Source organism: Pyricularia grisea, chromosome VII, assembly GCF_004355905.1.
Source record: "Pyricularia grisea strain NI907 chromosome VII, whole genome shotgun sequence".
NCBI classification, from domain to species: domain Eukaryota; kingdom Fungi; phylum Ascomycota; class Sordariomycetes; order Magnaporthales; family Pyriculariaceae; genus Pyricularia; species Pyricularia grisea.
This window is the reverse complement of record NC_044975.1, coordinates 51,021-72,703: the sequence shown is the minus strand read 5'-3', so window position 1 is coordinate 72,703 and position 21,683 is coordinate 51,021.

Sequence of the window (21,683 nt, the reverse complement as noted above, 5' to 3'; positions counted from 1 at the left end):
TGGACTTTACATAGCGCCTTGAGCCTAACTGTCATCCAAAGCATATCTGTGTGGCTAATTATATTGTTTGACAAATCATGTTTTGGAGATACGTTTGCAATTATTGGAATTTCCTTTTCTTTTCTTTTGCGGATATATGAGTCGTACTGTGAGCCTGGTAGCAGCCATCATTCGAGTTATGACAATGTCTATCCCTACAGCTCACGACTCTCGACGATGACTGACGTGATTTCTGTCACCCGATGCAGCAGTTGCAGCCCTGGACGTCGTGTGTGACACTGCTCCGCGAAGAGGCGAGCTCATTGTGTACCTCCTTTTAGATCCCAGTCCATGGGCTGCCGGGGTCCCGGATGCTGCGTGACAATAGTAGGTACGGATACCCATACCTGGCTGCCTTCCAATGGAAACATTTCAAATGGCTCCCAACCAATATGACCACTACCCTGGGGCAGCACTGAGGAAGATCAAGGGTGCCGAGAGTCTAGACCGGGAGGCCCAGGAGAACGAACAGTAGCGTCTAGAGACCAAGGAAATGAAGCTCTGCGAAAAGCTTTTACCGCAGTAGGTGAATAAAGCTGGTCTCATTTGAGGCGACGCCAAAGAATGCAGTAATTTTTTGGTAACGGTTGAAAAGACCACGGGAGATATTCTCTCGGTGTAAGGGCCAGGACTGTCGTCTATCACTGGCTCCTAATTCAATATCCCAATATGGCCTCCCGGCCATATGAAGTAGCTGCAAAAGGCCCCAGAACCCAAGCCGCATATCAGATCCTTCATTGCCAAGTAGTTGTGCTACCGAGGTTCACGTGATAGATGCGTTTATTCTGCTTATCAGACCGCCAACCTGACGACTTTGCATCAAAGGGGGCATTGTCTTTTTTTCTATCTCGGCTTGAGCTGTCGAAATACTATCACCAGCTACTGCTATGTCTTGTATAGAGTAGCTTTAACACCCTAAGCTGAGTTTCGCTCAGGCGAGGCGACACACTGAGGAGGCAACGAACAGTGAATAGGATTGTCGAGATGTAGAATAATAGATAAGTTGCTGAACAATGTACCCTGGGTATTATGACAGGAGGGGCACTAATGAAGAGGTTCTTGGTGTTATGAGTGTATGATATTGGAAGCCGGGCTTACATGGGATCAGCTGCCAGGTTCGGTAACTTGTAACAATGGTGTTGCGACAATCCCGAGTCTCGACAGCAAGCGAGCGATGTATTTCCTTCCACATCATATGTCATCTGGATGAATAAAAAGCTCGCTTCGTTTTCATACCACTTGCGGCATTAGAATAATCTGGCTTGCAAGTATTTATTTCAAGGGTTTAAGTTGGCCAACTTTTATATTTGACTGTAACTGAACAATACTTTTAACACAAATGGGGTATTGTACTTAACTCTGATTTGAAAATATTACCTCATATACGTTTCCACTCCTATATGCCACGCGCCAATGAAGCTTTTGTCAACCACAGCAAAATAAAGGCATGTGCAAATCGCCTGAATATATTTATTTCAGCCTAAATATATTTCAGGCCCTTTGAACAACGGTGATCATTTGCTTTTCTAAATTACGGCAAGTTCAAATGCGCGGAACTTTGTCTCCTCACATTCACTTCCCCGTTTGGCAGCTGTCTTTGTGCGCCTGACTTTCGAAAGATTCCGCGGTTAAAAAGACAGTCCCGCAACCAAGACACGGGTATTTAGCTCGCTTTTCAAGGCTGTTGCTAGCGTCAGTTGAACGTTGGCCAATATTGTTAAGGCCAGCCTGGATTTCACAGGTCTTGGCTTGCTGAGTAATATCATGGTGGTTGGTATCGGTAACCTTGATTGGAGTGGGCAGGGCCATGGCGCCGACGGTAAAAAGGGCAATAAGCCTGAAGATTTGCATTTTGAGAGCTTTTCAAAGAGACTTTTGTAAAGGAAGGATATAGCGGACCAATAAGAGAATTAATTTTAATCATTTTACTTAAGGCCTGCCAAAGCCCGAATTGGGTAACCCGCGGATTTTATACAAAATTTAAATTTACGAAAAAATTATTGGAAAAAATAAAATATTTATATATTTAATTAAATAAAATAACTTAAATTTTAAAAAATTGTAATTATTTTTTATAATTATTTTATATTATATTAAATTATTAAATTAAAATAAAAATATATTATTATTTTTTTCGGATATAATAATAAATTAAATTTTTTTTCGTTAAATTTGGCGTTATCGTTAAAAAGAATTTCGTTATCATTAAAATTCTTTTTAATAATATAAAAAATAAAATTAAATAATTTAAACGGCGAAATATTTAATTTATTTTTTTTTAAACCGGAGGTAAATTTTTAAACGAAAATTTAAAAAAAGGGTTGGGAATTTTTTCCGGAATAATACGTTTTCCAATAATAAAAATCTTACCATTTATTTTTCCGTTTATTTACGGGCGTTACGTAATAAAAAATTATAATAATTTTTAATTAAAATATTTATTTATATTAAAACGGGTACTTGGTTTTTTTTTAGGTTTAAAATTATTTTTAACGGGTATAATATTATAAAATATAAATTAAAATTATATATTAATATGCGGGTATGTTTAATTATCTATAATATTAAAAATAAATTTAACGAAATTTATATTTTTAATTTGGATAATAATACGGTAAATATATATAATGTAAAAATTAAAAATTTTTTTATATTAAAATAATTATAATAAATAATTATAATATAATAAAATAAAAAGATTTACCAATAAAAAAATTGGTGAAAAATATTTTAATAATTTTTTATAAAACCACGATAATAAACGTAAAAAGCTTGCAATAAGGTAAATATTTGTAAATAGTTTTTCGGATTAAATATTAAAAAGGTGTTTTGGAAATAATTAATTCGAAAATTCGCTGCATTTTTTAAATTTTGCGCAAAAAAATAATTAAAATAAAATTAAATAAATAAATTAAATATATAATAAAAAAATAAAAATATATTACCCGGTTTAAAACGTATATTTTTGCGTTTTTTAGCAATATTCTTTTTACCCGCGGTTTTAAAAAATATTTTGGACGTTTTACCCGTATAAAAGTTACGTATTATTTTTATTTTAAAAATTTTACAAAACGTTTTGGTAAAAATAGATTATGAAAAAAAAATATTATAATTAATTAAAATTAAATAATAAAATGGTTATAAAAAATAATTATTAAATAAATAATTTAAATCGGTAATAATTGGGGTTAAATAAATAATTGGGTGGAAAAACGAAAATTATTACGTAATTACCAAAAAAAAGAATTATGGGGGGACGAGGTTAAATTTAATTAAAATTAACGTAAAATTTTTTTTAAATAGCAGCGTTTTTTTAATTGGATAAAATATGGGGTGAATATGGGATTAACCTAATTAAAAAAACACCGTTTGTAAAAAAATTTCCGAATTTTAAAATTTAATTACAATAATAAAAATTCCAAATTTTTACAAATTTTACAATTTTATAATTTAATTACGGTTTTATTTTATATTGGAAAAACCATTATTTGCAAAAATAAATATTATTAATAAATATGGGTAAAAATTTACATATTCCACAATAATTTTAATTATAATTAAATATTAACCAAAAATAATACCCAAACGCAAAATAAATAATAATATTGGTCGTAAAACCCAAAATTTACGAAACCGTAATAAAAAGTTTAAAAAATAAATAAATAATGGCGATAAAATTAAATTATTTGTAAATTGCGCGCGTAAATAATTTAATATAATATTATTACGGTAAAAATCGAAATTACGCGTTAATTATAAATATATAACGTCGATTAATTTATATAAAAATAAATGGAAAATAAATTTAAAACAAAATTTATTACCAAAAAATAAACAATTATTTTATATAATTATTTAAAATAATAAAATTATAATAACCATTTTTTATAATTATTTAAAAAACGTTAAAATTAATATTAGAAAAACGTGGATAATTTTAATAATTTGGAGGACTTTTTCGAAATTTTTTTTCAAATTCCTATTAAAAAAACTAAAAAAATAATATTTAAATGGGAAAAAATAATCGCTATTTTATTATTATAATAAATTAATTATTAAAATAAAACAAATAAAGTCGTCCGTTAAATTTTTCATAATTTTTTTAAGGGCGTTTCGTTTATTAATATCATAAAAATTAGTAAAATAATACGCCAAATTCGCTATAAAATCACCTATTTTGGTAATATATTAACGTTTTTCCAAAAAAAATAATTAAATTGGTAAATAATTAATAATTATATAAAATAATTATTATTTTTTTTAATTAATAATATTAAATAATACGTGGTTTCGTTTATTATATTATATATTGGTATTAGTGTTTCCTAATTACGTATTTGGTTATTAAAATATATTATTGGGTAAAAAATATTGCGGTTTATAATTATAATATAAAACGGTTTATTTTACGTTTATTTAATTTTTTACCTTTATTAAAAAAACTTTATTGCGCGTTTTTATTTATTATAGCGTGTTTAAACCTTTAATTGTAAATTATATTTATATTATAAATACCGCCAAATTCCGCGCGTAAAAATAATATAAAATATTTAATTATCAAACCCTTATACGCCGTATTTGGGCCAAGTAAACGTTTTATAAAATATATATAAATATGTTTAATAAATCGATTAAAATAATTTATCGAATAATTATTTAAAAAAATACCCAAAAATGAATTACATTTGTATTTATTACCGCCGATTGGGTTAAAATACCCGATTTTAGCGAGGTAATAAATAAAAAAATAAAGAAATAAAGAAATTATAAATATTAATTATAAAATTTATTTATAATAAAATATTTAATAAGTTTTAAAGGAAATTTTTCGTTTACAATATAAAATAATACCTAAATACGGTTATAATAAATAATTACGTAATTTTTTTATATTTTAAAATTAAAATATGGAAAATCAAATTATAATAATTGCTAAAATTAATATAATATAATTTTAACTGTAAAAAGGGTTTTTATTTCCCAACCCTTTTTAAAATTAATAAAAGAAATTAAAATTAAAAAGAATTTATTTATAATTTTGCGTTAAATAAATTAATATATTTTAACCAATTTAAATAAATAAAATAAATAAAACGAATATAATTTAAATAAATAAGGAAATAAATAAATTTTATTTATTAAAATTTTATTTTATACCCCATTATTTGTAAAATAAATCGGATAAAAAATATATTTTTAATAAATAACGTAACCCGTTTGGCGTAAATAATCACCAAATTCGAAACCGTAAATAATTATATTAAAAATATTTCCCCGTTTTTTTATAAAACCATTAAAGTTTTAACTTAAATATATAAACGAACGTAAAATGTAACCGTGTTTATTAAATCCCTTATTATACGTTGGAAAACGATTTTAGGTATTAGACCGGGCGGGCCTAAAGTGGTTAGGGCCCTGAAGTGGTCATCTCTCTTTTGCTCTTATAACCTTTATAACAATCCAACCAAATGCCCGATACAGGCCAAATTCGGTACGTATATAAAAACAAAAAACCGCTTTTCAATGGTATAATATATATATTTGTAACGCTGATAATAATCGAAATATCAAATATAATATATATTTGTTATTTTTATTGTTTAAAATTCGAATTTAAAAGTAATAAATATAAGGTAAAATCCATTAAATAAATTAAAATTTAAATAATATTTAGAATCTTAGCTTAAATGTATAATATACTCGGTTAATTTTATACGATTTTTTAAAGTAAAAACCATAAAAACGTATATTAAATTAAAATTTAATTTATAATATTTTTTATTAATAAATAAAAAAATAAAAAATTTTAACTGGTAATAAAAAAATAAAAACAAAATTACGAATTTTTTTGAATTTGTATTTAAAATTTTTTATATTTAAATATTTTTTTTAAAAAGTCCCCATAGTAAAGTTTTACTAGTAAAATTTTTAAATAAATATTTAAATATAAAAGATTTTATAATTAAAGCCAGAAAAATTCGTGATTTTGTTTTTATTTTTTTATTATTAGTACGATTTTTTTATTTTTTTATTTATTAACCAAAAATATTATAAATTAAATTTTAATTTAATATACGTTTTTATGGTTTTTACTTTAAAAAATCGTATAAAACTAACCGAATATATTATACATTCAAACTAAAATTCTAAATATTATTTAAATTTTAATTTAGTTAATGGATTTTACCTTATATTTATTACATTTAAATTCGAATTTTAAACAATAAAAATAACAAATATATATTATCTTTAATATTCCGATATTATCAGCGTTATAAATATATATATTATACCATTGAAAAGCGGCTTTTTGGTTTTATATACGTACCAAATTTGGCCTGTATCGTAGTCTCAGGGCTCATCCCTAAACGCGAGCTCCACTAATTGAGCCGTGGCTTAATTTGTGGCTTTGTTTATACCTGTAGGTCCAACCAAAAATTACTTTAGTTCAAATTTAAGGATAATTTGTTCATTTTCGTCGTAAATGGAGGTAATTTCGGCATTTTAAACAATTTTACTCCGCAATAATATCGCAACGGCGTATAGTATAAATAATTAAATATATCGTTAAAAATAGGAATTAGCAGGGCTTTTACCCAAAATTTAAAAAATTACCATACCCCCGTTTAATTAAAAATTTAATATAGGCTTTTTTTAATTCGTAAATGGAGGTTGGCCCTTTCCAAACCTTAAATAATATCGATATTAACCCCCTATTTTGCCTTAACCGTTTAAAACCCTTTAAAATTAGTATATGGAAAATCGCAAAAACGAGGCTAATACCCATATATAAATATATTTATTAATAAATAAAGGGATTTATTATTTTTAATTCGTAGGGCGATATAATAGCGTATTTACGGTATAATCCCCAAAAAAAAAAAATTATTATTTCCCCAAACCCTTCGTTATATTGTCGAAATTATATATATACCATATTTAAATATTTTTCCGTATATACCTTTTTTTTAAACCAAATTAACGTAATCCTAAACGACCCTAATTTCGTTACCGGTTCGAATTACGGTTTAATTATTATTAATATTTTTCCGGAATTATATAAACAAACCAAAATATTAAATAACCTAATATTCCAATATAAATTTGTTTTTTTAATTGTTATACGCCTTTTAAATATATAAATATTACCCAATATCCCCCCGCGAATTCTTTACCACGATTAAATTAATTATATATACCGCGTTTTTTATTATATAACAAACGTTATATTATTCGCGAAAACGGGTTACGGTAAAAATTTAATATTGTAAACCATATCCGTTATTCGGAATAACGCGATTATTATCCAAATAATCCTATTAAATAAATTGGGGGAAAAATAATTCCGCAATATATAACGGTATTCCGCCGTTAACCCCAAATTAATTAACCAATTTATAATAAACGTAAATATAAATATCCCGGGCCAATTATTAAAATTAACCGTTTATAATACGATAATTTTTGGAATCCGTATATTATTTACGAATATATATATATTTTATTAGGTCCAAAATAAGCTACTAATTACCGATTTTTTAAACTTTTACGAAATTCTATTTTTTACTAACGTATCGCGTTATTTGCTATTAACGAATTTTATATGGTTTTATAATGGAAAAATTTTAGGGAAACGTTTTTTATATTACGTATAATTCGTATAATTATACCAGGAACCGTTCCTATATTTGGATATACCGTAATTTTTACAGCAAAGGTTAAAATTTATATTTTCGACCAATTTTATTATAAAAAAATAATGTAATTCGTCCGTATTTCCCTTAATAGGCCCGATATAAAAATTATAATATAATGTTTGGAACGTAAATTATTCGCCAATAATTATAAACGTCTTTTTTTGTTAACCGCGGATATTATTTTATTAACCGCTTTCCAAATTTCCAAAATTATCGTATATATAAATAATAGGAACCGTATTATCTAAATACGCCAATTTTTAATAAAAAAGTTTTATTTTCCGGGGTTTTAATAAACGAAACGCCATTAATATTATTATTCGGTACGATTTATTTATATTAAAAATCGATAAAACCAAAATTTATAAGGATTTTTCCAAACCGGAATCCAAAACCCGAATTATATTTGCGACCTTATTTTTAAATATAGGTATAAATATATAAAACGTGGAACGTATAATATAATATAAAACGTTAATATTAAATAATCCCGCGGACCTATAATAAAGGTTTGGAAAAACCGTACGCGGGCCTAATTTTAAAAAAACCGTATATTTTTTTACGTTTTATTGGTATTTCGATATCCAAAATTTAACCGCAAAATATAAACCAACCAGGCCAAAATTTACCGTTAAATTAGCCAAAACGCCCGCGGTATTATAAAAAAATGGTAATAATTTATAAATTACGTAATCGGATTTTTCGACGTATTTATAAACGCAATTTTTTTTTATAAGTTTTTAAAATGTATTTAAATTAAATTTAAACGAAAATAATAGTTTATAACCGGTAAAATTCCCCCAAACCGGCCTTTTCGGTATATTTAAATTACGAATTTTTTTTTATTAGTCGTTATAAAATATAATTAATAAAAAAAAATTAAAATAATAGATATTAAATATATACGTTTTTGCGAACGCCTTTTATTTTCGGCGCGCTATTTTAAATTTTGTATAGGAAACGATATTACCCAATATAATAAATTATCCTAAAAATTATTATAACGTTTACCAATATAATATTGGGGTTTTATTAACCCTATTTACAAAAAAATAACCGTATAAATTATTTAAAAAAGATTTTAAAAAAGTTTATATATTTTAACAATTGGAAAAATGGGGTACCCATTTCGTAATAATTACGTTATTCCTAAACCCGCGACGCTTTTATAATTTACCTTCGTAATTGGCGTTATTATAACCAAAAACCGGTATTTTCGTTAAAGCATTTGTCCATTTTTATAATAAAATTTGGACGAAAAAGGATTTATTAAAATATTTTCCAATTATATAATTATATTTATAATTTAAACAATACGGCGATTATTTTTTAACTAAATTCCCCAAAATTTACAAATATAACATAAAAAATTACGAATTTTATATTTAATAAAAACGGGCGAAAAAACGCGGGGATATAAATATTGTAAAATTTTCGCAACCGGCCAATTAATTAAATAATTAAAACGGAAAAAAGCGGCGCAAACGATAACGGATTAAACGATAAATATTATAATTATATACGAGTTTATTAGTAATACGAGGTTAATAACGGAATTGTCGAACCAGGTATAATTCCGTAAAAATACGGGTGTAAAATCCCGATTTTTTTTCGTTAATAATCCAATTTACTATTATATTTACGGGTAATACGGCAAATCCCTAAAAATTTCCCAACGGTTTTTTTAATATTAATACCACGAAAAAATATTTATAAAAATTAATATATATTTTTTATATTTTTTATATAAATATATACGAAAACGTTAAAACGTTATTTTTATATAATAACGAAGGTATTTTTTTAACGGCCCAATAAAAAAATAAAATATAGCCCGATTATAATAATCGTTACGATATTTGTAATAATATAAAAATTGCGGAAAAACGGCCAATTAATTATATAAACCATATATATATAATTACATTACGCCACGTTTTTATAAATAAATATAAATACGAAAAAAATTCCAGGAAAAATTAACGCCAATTTATCCACAATTTCCAAAAAGTAATATTTGCCCCGTTATATTTTTATTATATATATAATTTTATAATAACGCGAAATTATTCCGTATTTTATTTATAATCCGTTTTTTACATTTTATTTAAAAAAATTTAACGTTTTGGGTAAAAATAATTTATTTACCGTCCTTATTATTACGGGGGTAAAAAAACTAAACCCCTTATATATTATTTAAAAAAATCCAATTTTCTGGATAAAAGTAATTTTTTTGCCGTCCTTATTATTATTGGGGGTAAAAAAATTGGGTACGGTTACGGGGTTTTTTACGCGAACAAATATTATTATATTATTAATATTATATTAAATAAATTGGGCCTTATTTCCGCCGAAATTAATCGCCCAATCGTTTTAATTTTGGGCGTGCATTTCGAAAATTTGGAATATTATATAAATTTAACGTAACCGCGGCCCTATTCCTTTTAGGCGGGTATTATAAATAATCGGAATATTATATAAATTTTACGTAGCCGCGGCCCGTATTGTTACAACCGTTATAAATAAACTTACCGTTCGTAAAAAAAAATTACGGTAATATTAAAACTATTTAACAAAATAACGTTAACCTAATATTTTACGTTTTAAATATTTGGGCGACCGTAAATAAATTTAATGGGAAAAGGCCCGTTTCCGGGATAAATTTTTATATTAATAAAAGGTTTTATTTTTGCAAATTGTAACGGTTATTACGCCCAAATTTAATCGGGCCTACCGTTTTACCGGAAATATTATTTAAATAATTGGGGACCCTATACCTTACCATAATTATAAATATCTTTTTTTTTTCCTTTTCCAATTTTCTTTTTTTTATTATTAATTTACTAATTATTATTAATTCGATTTTATAATTATTAATTTAAAATTATAACGATTAAACCAATATTTAAATTCGTCGCCAAACGTAATAATTATTACAATCGTAAAAATACTTTGCATTGGCCGAATTAAAATTATTAGGTATTATTTAAATATATTTTAATTGGATAAAACTATCCGTACCCACCCAATTATTAAAAGATTAATCCCATTATAACGAAGGTAGGTTTTTGCTAACGTAAACGTAATATAACCATAACCCTATTCGGTTAAATCCGGAATAACCTAATTAATTTTATTGTAATAATAATTATAATTTTTGTATTAAACCCCAAAAAATTGTAATAATAATTACAATTACAATCGCAAATTGCGATATTTCCGAAAAAAAGCGGTAAAAAGGGCAAAAAAATTAACGCGCCCGTATAATTTACATCCGGGTATATTTTTTTAAATACGGATTTACCGACCGGTTTTATAATTATACCGTAAAAAATAGCCCGAACGAAAATATTAAATTAAAATATAAAGGATTTGGGGTAATACGAACCGATTTACCGGGCCAATATAAAATTTTAAATTACGCGTAAAAACCGCGTTTTATTATAAAATTATTTTAATACGATAGGCGTAATGTTAAATTTATTTTTTATTTTTAACCCTAAAAACGATAATATTGCTAATAAAAGGGCCGGTAATTTTAACGATAACGGTGCGGGTTTTTCCAATACATTTTAATAAATTAATAATATATAAATCGAATTTATTAATAACGAGCCGGTTAATGATTTTATTATTAACGAACCGGCCGATAATATTATTAATATGTAAATTAATCCCGTTATTAACGAACCGGTTAATCTTACTATTAAAATATAGGTTAATTCTATTAATAATAAACCGGTTAATTTTATTATTGATACGCCGGTTAATTTTATTATTAATAAACCGGTTAATTTTATTATTAATAAACCGGCCAATTCCATTACCGAAAACGGTATTGGTTCCGGTACGGGTTTAATTAACGCGTCCGATCTTATTAACGAAAACGGTATTAATTCCGGTATTGGTTTAATTAACGCGCCCGACTTTATTAACGCGAACGGTATTGGCCAAAAATCGCCGTTACCCCAGCGATAATTTAATAATATTATTTTACCCGCCAAAACCGCCTTTACGAAAATAATAAAACTACGTTCTAAACCCGACGGTAATTTTAATAATGGACCGGTAAATTACGTTTAACCGGAATATTATTTTCCGTCGTATAAAAATACCGGTTTATTGGACCATATATCCGCCCCGTTTTGGAAAAAGTTTTAAATCGAAAAAGGCGTAATATTAACGGCGATAACGATTACGGTTTAACGCAGGGCCGGAAATATTAATATCGTTAAAATAATTTGTATTTACCTTTATTTAAATTACGTTAATTATTTTAACGTTAATAATAATACCCGATTTCCGGTTTGGTTTAAAACCGGAAATAATATTTTTCGCAATATTTAAAAAATCCCGATCGCCCAAATACCCGAACGTATTTAATCGAACGTTGGAATTTCCGCGGCGAAGGCGCGCGTTAACGGTTAAATTTTAATATATTATTTTAATAGTAATTTATCGAATATAAACGAAATTATAATTATTTTCGGTTACGAAACGATTAATACCTTGGTACAATATATAAATATTTTAGGTAAAAGTTTTTTACATTTTTTGGAAATTGTAATAATTATTATATTTTATAGGTTATAATTTCCCTTTTTATTATAATAATTGTTATAATTTAAACTTTTTAATTTTTCAAATTTTTGTAATTATTATTACAATTTAAATTTTTTGGTTTTTTTTTTTTATAATAATAATTATAATTTATATTTTTTAATTAATTTTTATTTAATAGCGGACGTATTCGATTATTTGGCCTATTTTAAAACCGGTAACCCCGGTAAATTTATTAAAAATAATAAAATGCCCATTTAATAAAAGATTTTGGCTTTTATCCCAAATATATTCCGCAATAAAGGTATTAAATTTATTTTTAACAATTTGGCCATTCGACGACGCCTACCCGTTATCCCCCTTTTTATACGTTAAAACGATATTAACGCCCCCGGTTTAAAAATATTCGCGGAAAAATTTAGGCCGGTTATAATTCCCACCATTTTCGCCACGATATTATTTTATTTACGGAAAATAATAATTAATTTTAATTTCCAATCCGGGATTTTAAAATTTAAACCCGTAAATTTAAAATTTTATATATACGGCGGTTTTTATATTAACGATTAATTTAAAATTTATTACCATTTTTTTTATTTTATATTTCGCCGGTAGGGTAAAATTATCGTCGGTAATAAAAAAAAATTCCAATAATTTCGGCGGGGATTACCGAAACCCATTTAAATTTAATATCGAATAATCGTTTATTTTATTTACCGCGGTTAACCATTTAATAATTGCCGATAATATTATCGTTTTAAATAATTTCCATTTAATAAAATTTTAATATTATTTAAATATTCGTTCGCGAATAAATTAAATTATCGACGTTATAAATTTATCGGCCCTAAATTATATTTATTATAATAGGACGATAATAATATTGGTTATAAATATTTGGTCCCGTTTCGAATTTACCGAAATCGGACGGTTAAAAAAAAAAAAAAGCGTACGAACCAGGTTTAAATATACCCGTTAGATTTGCTAACGTTTAAAGGTATTATTAATAATTTATATTACGAGGGTCGTTTTTATCGTCCTATCGTTATTAAACCCAAAATTAATATTATTAAATTTTATTCCAAGTTTTTTAATAATAATTAACAAATTAATTTCCTCAATTTTATATAAACCCAATCGATTATCGCCGATCGTTTGGCCAAAATTAACCGCGGTAACGAGGAAATTTTCGAAAAAACCCGCGTAAAAATTTTTAAAATATTATTGGCCTATTATACCCAATTTTCCATTTTAACCAAGGGTTATTTTTAATTTGGTCGGGTATTTAATTCGGACGCGATTTAAACTACCGTCCAAAATTTGCGATTTTCCAAAAACGATTTTTTTATTAACGGGTTAGACGTCGATAATAAAATAGGCTTCGATTATTTAAAAATTAAAGGCAAATATTTTTGGTCGAATTGGGATTTTCCCGATATTTTTTCCGGTCGTTATTAGCTTTCCTATTAATTCGTTGGTAAATTTTTTATATATTATTTATAAAAATTATAATTACAATTATAATTATTAGCTTTTTTAATTTTGTTTTTTTTTTTTTTGTAATTATTATTACAATTTTTAATTTTAGGAAATTAATTTTATTTATTTACAAACGTTTATATCCTTTTTAAATTCGAATAATCGGTTTTTAAAAATTGGTTATTTGCAAATAAAATGGGTATAAATAAAACAACCATTTATTTTACGGTTATTTATATATAATATTTTCGTTATTTATACGATAAAACCATTTAAAATTTTAACGGTTGTTTTTCCACCCTAATTATCGTCCCCGTTAATTTCGTTTCGTAAATTTTTAAAAAGGCCGTAATAAATCTCCCTGTTTTCGACGTTAAATATTATTACGGTTTGGCGGAAACGTACGTTACCGACCCGGCGCGGGCGGTTATTATTTTAACCTAATCGCAATTTTATAAAATATTAACGAAATTCGTTACCAATAAATCCAATTTTAAATCCGCCGGTACCGTAATTATTACGTTTTATTCGACCTTTTTTATCCGCAAAACCAAATAATTGGATAAAATTTATAACGTAAATAAAATATTTAACCTATGGTATATAAACGAAATTATTAATATTATTTTTTAATTACGCGCCGCCAATATCGAAAAAATTAACGATAATTTCGACGTAATTAATAATTTCCAATAAATTTTTTTTTCGTAATAATTATTACAATTTTATTTTTTAATAATATTTTATTTGCATTCGATAATTTTATCAGGTCCCGTTAACGTAAAAGCGGCCGTAAAAGCGATTTTTTTATTGGCGAAAATATTAAATAAATCCGACGTTTGGTTATATATTTTTTTTTTGGGACTTTATTTTAACGGATAATTAAAAATAAGGCCCAATATTTCCATTACCGGGAATTTATAATATACCGCGTATTTCGTTTCGTATTTTATATTAATCGGAATTTAATTACCGCGACCCCAATTATTAATAAAATTAGGGACGTTATTAGGCCCGGTACGTTAATATAAAATAAAATTTAAATCCTTTTCGCCCGTTTTAAAAATTTATTTTAGGAAAATATATTTTTAACGACGTATATTTGGGACGGTAATAATTATTTTATCGTTTTATATATCGATTTTAATATTAAAATTTCGTTAATGGAATTCGAATTAATGGGTTGGAAATAATGGCTTTTTCACCCTCGTATTTTGGAATTTATTATATTTACAATAACGTTTAACGCCAAATTAACGTTTATTATTTACCATACCGGTATTTTTATTATACGTTACGGTATAAATATTAAATTAACGTTATTAAACGGTATTATTATTTATTCCCGCGAAAAAATTCCTTTTTATTATATTATTACGGAAAAATTACAATTTGGCCACCGATTCGAAAATATAATAATAAATACGGAAATTATTTTGAAAAATATTTCCATTTTTTTCGTAGGCGAAAATATAAATAATATTAATATCGCCTTATTTGGAAATAACGTAAACGGGAATAACGCGGATTTAAAGCGAAAAATTTCGTTTTTTTTAAATATAGTGCTAATCCGATTATTGTAATTTTTAACGATAAATTACCTTTTTTGGTTTATAATTTACGCCGAAAATAATATCCGGAATACGGATTCGGCCGAATTAAGCAAAATTTTAGCGTTAAAAAATGTAGAATTTAAAATTAAATACCGTAATATCCGATATTATTTTAAAAAAAATTTATAGGAAAAAAAAACCCGTTTCGGATTAATTACCGTTAACGTTTTAATTTAATATAACGGCGACGGTTTTTTTAATTGGGTTTATTCGAAAATTTATATTAATTTTTGAACGTTATTTCCTTTTAATAGGGCTAAAATGGTCCATTTTATATTAAACGAATTTTTTTTTATCGCCCGCGTGGTGGAAATTTGTATGGAAAAAAAAAAGGGTTAACGCGTTTTAATTATAACGCCGAATTTATAGGTTTAATTGTAAATTATTTTTATTATAATAATAATTATAATCGCCTTTTTATTTTTTATTTATTTGTAATAATTATTACAAATTCCAATTTTGGTTTTTTATATAACGATTATTATAATTTTAAATTTTATTATTAATTTTTCTAATTTAATCGCTATTATTTTGGAAAAAGCCAATTTCGGCGTAATTATTATCCGGTTTGGTTTATCCCAAACCGAACGTAATAAAATAATTACCGATTTTACCGAATCGAATTTTATTTTTAATATTTGCGTTTTAAATATTAATATTTCGAACGCCGGCTTTAATTTATATTATAATTATTATACCGGTATTATTATTTTTTTAATATAAAACGCCAATATTTAATTGTAAATTTATGGTCGGTTAATTCGTTTGGGTTAATCCAAATTTATTATTTGGAGGATTTTCGAGGTGCGGGGTATTTTTTTCGATTGGGTAAAAAACCGGATATTCCGAAAAATTAATTCCCGAACCCTTTTTTTGCGGATTTTGCTAATATATATTAAATATTATTGGAATATATTACGCGTATACGTTTACCGGAAATTATCGTTTTTCCTATTGTAAAATAATTTTTAGCGTACAAAATAATAACGGTTATATTTTTTTGGTTATTTAATTATTTTGTTTGAATAACGAAACTTTTATAGCGTTTTAACGATTTTTATTCCGATAAAACGCGCCGTATAAGCGAATTTTATTTCCGTTTTATTTTTATATTCGTTTTTAATATTTTTACCCCGTTTAACGAATAAAATTTAATCGAAAAAACTTCGGTATTTATTTTATTATTTGGTCCAATTTATATCGATTATTAATACCAAAATTAAAATGGTAAACGTAATACGATTAGCGATTATATTAATCGTATATATTTATTTTATTTCGATTTTACCATTATAAATTAGGGGTTTATAATTAAATTAATAAAATGGATTAAAAATAATAACGGATATTATAAAATTACCGAAAATATACGGGTAATCGGGGCGTTTATAAAGGATTTTGGTACCTGGGTAATTAAACGTCGGAAAATTAACGCGTCTTTTAAAAAGGATATTTAAAATAACGGCGAATACGACCTTTTGGCCGTTATTATTCCATTTTTTTCGTCGGTCGAATTTGGTAACGATTATAATAAAATTAATTTCGATTTATTTAAAAAGCCCTATATACCCGTTTTAGTCGAAAATAAAGAAAAAGGCGAGGGAACGTTTGGTTCGTTTACCCGGACCCCTACCCGTAAAAAAAAACATGGTTTTAAAAATCCCATTTTTAAAAAAAAATTGGCCATTATTAAACGTTCCTTTTTTTTTTAATTTGTTTTTATTTTTTTTTTGTAATTTAATATTGGGGTTTATTAGTGGAAAAATAAAATTTATGTATATATATTATTATAACGAAAATTACAAATGCGGCTTTTTTTATTTGGTTTTATTTTTGGGTTTTTAATAAAAAGGTTTAATAAGGGGGATAAAATTGGTAAAAAAACGGTTCGTCGTTTTATTGGGGGGTTTAAAGGGGGTAATATATATTTTGGTTATTATAATTAAAATTATTATATGGGTATATATTCCGGTATTTTGCTTTATTTCATTATTTGCGGGGAAAATAATTTTCGGACCTTTATTTACGTCCTATTTTAAATAAAAACCTGTTTATTTTTAATTAATTTGCCCTTTATATTATATTATTTATTTTTAAAATACCTATATTTTTTTTTCGTCGGATTTTACGTATATTCCGTAAATTAATTTTTTTTTAATATTTATTATTCCATTTATATTTAACCTATTTGGCCTATTATTTCCTTTTTCCTAATATCGCCTTATTTTTTTAATATTTATTTCGTTTAACACGTTATTGGAACGTATAATTTTTTAATTAAACGCCGCCAATTTATCGCCTATTAATTTTTTTATACCCAAATATAATAGGTCGGGGGCGTTAAAATCGAAATTGGGCGTTACCTTATTTTTTTCGTTTCCCTAACCATTTTGGAATAATAAATACGTATAATATATAATATCGTTATTGGTTAATATTATATGGTATTTATTATTAATACGGATACGGGAAATATTTTCCAAAATTTTACGTAACGTATTCGCGATTAGCCCTAAAATTGCGTAAATTATAAAGGTTTTTCGCAAATCGTACGTTAAATTGCGGTTATTTTTAATATTTAAAACGAAATTTTTATTAATATATTTAATTGCCAAATTTACTGGTTTATATCCATTTCCGGCCGTAATATATTTTATAAAAGCTAATTTTAAAATCGCCGTCCGCAACGGTTAATTTATAACCTTTAATCGTAATAGCCAAATTAAATATAATAATTCCGGTCCATAATTTTTGGTTTTGCACCCGTAAAAAAATAAGACTAATTGCGGTATTATAATTTCCAATATACCGTAATTTTTTTTTTGGAACGCGTTAAATATTATTTATAAAAAGGCGATTATTTGCAAATAACGGCGTTACTTACGGAAAATAAGGTTAATTTTGGGTTTTAAATCCCATAATCCTATATCCATTAAGCCGTTAATATAACCGGCGAATATATTATCGTAAACGCGGTTTATTATAAAGGCGTATATATTAAATAATATATCGGTAAAAGCTTATTCCAGGGCGTTTTTCGATATATAATCCTTTTTTAATAACCTATCGTAAATTAGGGCGGTAATAATAATATATAAAATACGGGAACGGAAGGTATTTTGTAAAAGCCGTAAAACGTGGTAAAACTTTTTTTTATTTTTTTGGAATTTGTTATTTTTTCCCAATCCCGTTATATTTATGGATATAATGGGTATATACGTATATTAAAAGTAATTAATAAAATTAAATTCGATATAGAAAAACCCTGGTACGGGTAATATTTATTATTTTTTGTCGAAAAATTGGGACGATTTAATATAAATTTTTTATATAATACGGATATATAATATCGTTTTTTAATCCCCGTAAACAAGGATTAGGACGGATAAATAGTCGAAATAGGTAATTTTTAAACTTAAAAAATATTTAAATAGGATTTTATAAATTTGGATAACGTTTATATAATTTTTTTCGTTTTTTATAATGGCGGGAATTTAAATAAGGTAAAATATTAATATAATTTGTACGAATATAAGTTATTATAAAATTATATCGGGTAAAAAAGGGTTATTGGGGAATCAAAAACCGCAAATTTGGTCCAAAATATAATATTTGGCGTTTTTATAATAAATATCCGGATATTGTAAAAAATTAAACGTTTGCAACCATTTTTGGTAAAAAGGTATAATGGCGTACCATTAGGATTACGTATATTTTTTAAATTTTGGCGTTAATATAAGGAGGTACGAGGTTAGATTTTGTATTCGGTTATATTTTTTATAACCGAAATTTTGCATTTTTTCCAAAAAATTAAAATTATTATATACGAAAAATAAAATTGGGTTACGGGCGATTTTTTTCAGGTTGGCCTGCATATATATATTATTATTATTATTTTTGGTATTAAATATATAAATAATTGCTATTTATTACGTATTTGGGTAACGGTAATAAATTGTTACGTTTACCGTTTAATGGTTTTATATAATAAATATATTCCAAATCCGGATAACGTATTTATAATACGTTTTGGAACCCCGTTATATATAAAATATATCGCGAATAAGCGTAGCAAATAATTGTTTTTTTACGGGGAATATCCGTGGGTTAAAATAGCCAATATTAACGTAACGCGTTAATTTATCGACGTTAGGGGGTTTATAGTTTCGGAAGGGGTATTCGGGGCCTAATATAGTAAATTTACGGTTTATAATAATATATAAAACGGGCGGTAATTTCGAAAATGCGAAAATAATAATATTATAAATATAAATAATATTGGGGCTTTGGTTAAAATATTTTGGGAAAATATATCGAATATTTGTTTAAATTAATTTATATTATAAATATTTTTAACAAAATATTTTTCCGTTCCCGGAAATTGGAAATTTGTTGGTTTAAAACGTTTAAAATTAAAGAAATATTATATTAAACCCCGGAATTTTTAACGAAATGGGGCGGTATCGATAAAACCAGTATTTTTTTTTTCGTTAAAACGGTATTCGACCCCGCTATTACGTAAACATTTTCGAATAATAGGATTTTTTAATATTTTTTTAAAATAATATATCCGTTACGAAAAAAGTTGGTAAATATTGTAAATATTTGGTATTATTACCCAGGCGTGGATAAATTATTGGAAATTGGTACGTTAAATACCGTTACGCCAAAATTTAAGGGTATTTCGGATAAAAAGAATTTCGGAATTGGTTTCGGGAATAATATTATCGCGTTCGGAATTAAATTCGTTCGAAAATTAACGTTATTTATATAAAAAACGCGTAAACTTTTATTTATTTTTTAATTCGGAATTGGATAATAAAGGGGGCGAGGGTATAAGGGGTAAAATATTTAAATTTAACGACGGAAAATAATATATTACTAATTACGTAAATGGGAATATTTCCGTAAATATTAAATTTAATATTATCGCCGATATGTTTTTATTTAAAATATATAGCGAATTATTCGTATAATTTAATAAAAAGGATTTTGGTTTGGATTTAATAATAGGTAATAAAGGCGTAAATTTTTTTATTTTTTTTATAACGAATGAAATTATTGTTCGTAATATGGTAAAATTTATATCCTTTACGACGAAAATCGATAAAATATTTTTAAATTAAAACGGGCGCGATTTTTTTGGCCAATTTAATTGGCCGAAAAGCCGTGTGGTTAAAAGGTATATGGAACGTCCGGTCCACCACTGCGAAACAGGGGTGGTTTAGTCTAAGCATTGAGATTACCTGTATCGGGCATTTGGTTGGATTGTTATAAAGGTTATAAGAGTAAAAGAGAAATGACCATTTCAGGGCCCTGACCATTTTAGGCCCGCCCGGTCTAATAAGTCCGTATTCGATTATAAACGGCAAATATTTTTTAATATATTAATATTTAATTATCCAATATAATTATTATAATTTATATTTACTTTTAAATTTAAACCGTTTTATATAACCTTTCGTCCGTTACTTTTTTTTAATTATTTGGTTATTAATATGGCCATTTTTTCGAATTGGCGGTTTATTTTCCGTCGTTTTTTTCGCAATTTCTTTTATTCGACCTCGTTTTACAATTGGATTTTGGGATAAAATTATATCGGGGGGTGGTATTTTTGGTACTTTTCGTGGTCGAACGGATAATTAAAAATTTAATTATTTAATTCGGTTTAATAATATAAATTAAACATAAATAATAAATATAAAAAATTTAATTTCGATTAACCAATATAAAATAAAAATTAAATAAATAAAAGTTTATTAAATATTTGGAAATTTTTGTTTAAAAACCGGTAATTGCCCGCGATATTTTTATTTCTTTCCTATTATAATTTATTATATAAATAATAGCGATAATTTGGGGAAAAAAGATTTCTCAATTCTCCAATTTTTCAAATTTTTATTTTTTTTTATTTTAAAAAAAAAGGTTAACCGAAATAAATCTAATATCGATTATTTGAAGTTTTATATTAAATTTTAAACGAATAAATTAAATCGATAAATAATTTTTAACGTTTTATATTATAAACCGATTATTGTTTTTTTTTTTTAACCATATAATTATAATGGATAAATAAATAAATTGTTTAGAGGAATTAATTACAAAATTATTTTCCCCAAATATTAAATTTATTAACGAATTTTAAGATAAAATTTCAAACGTAAAAACGCCCGTATAACGTCGATTTAACGTAAATTAAAACGAAAATAATTTTCTTTTGAATTTTAACCAAAATACTAAAACGGAATTTATCGTTATATTATTTATAAATTATAAATTTACGGACTATAATAAA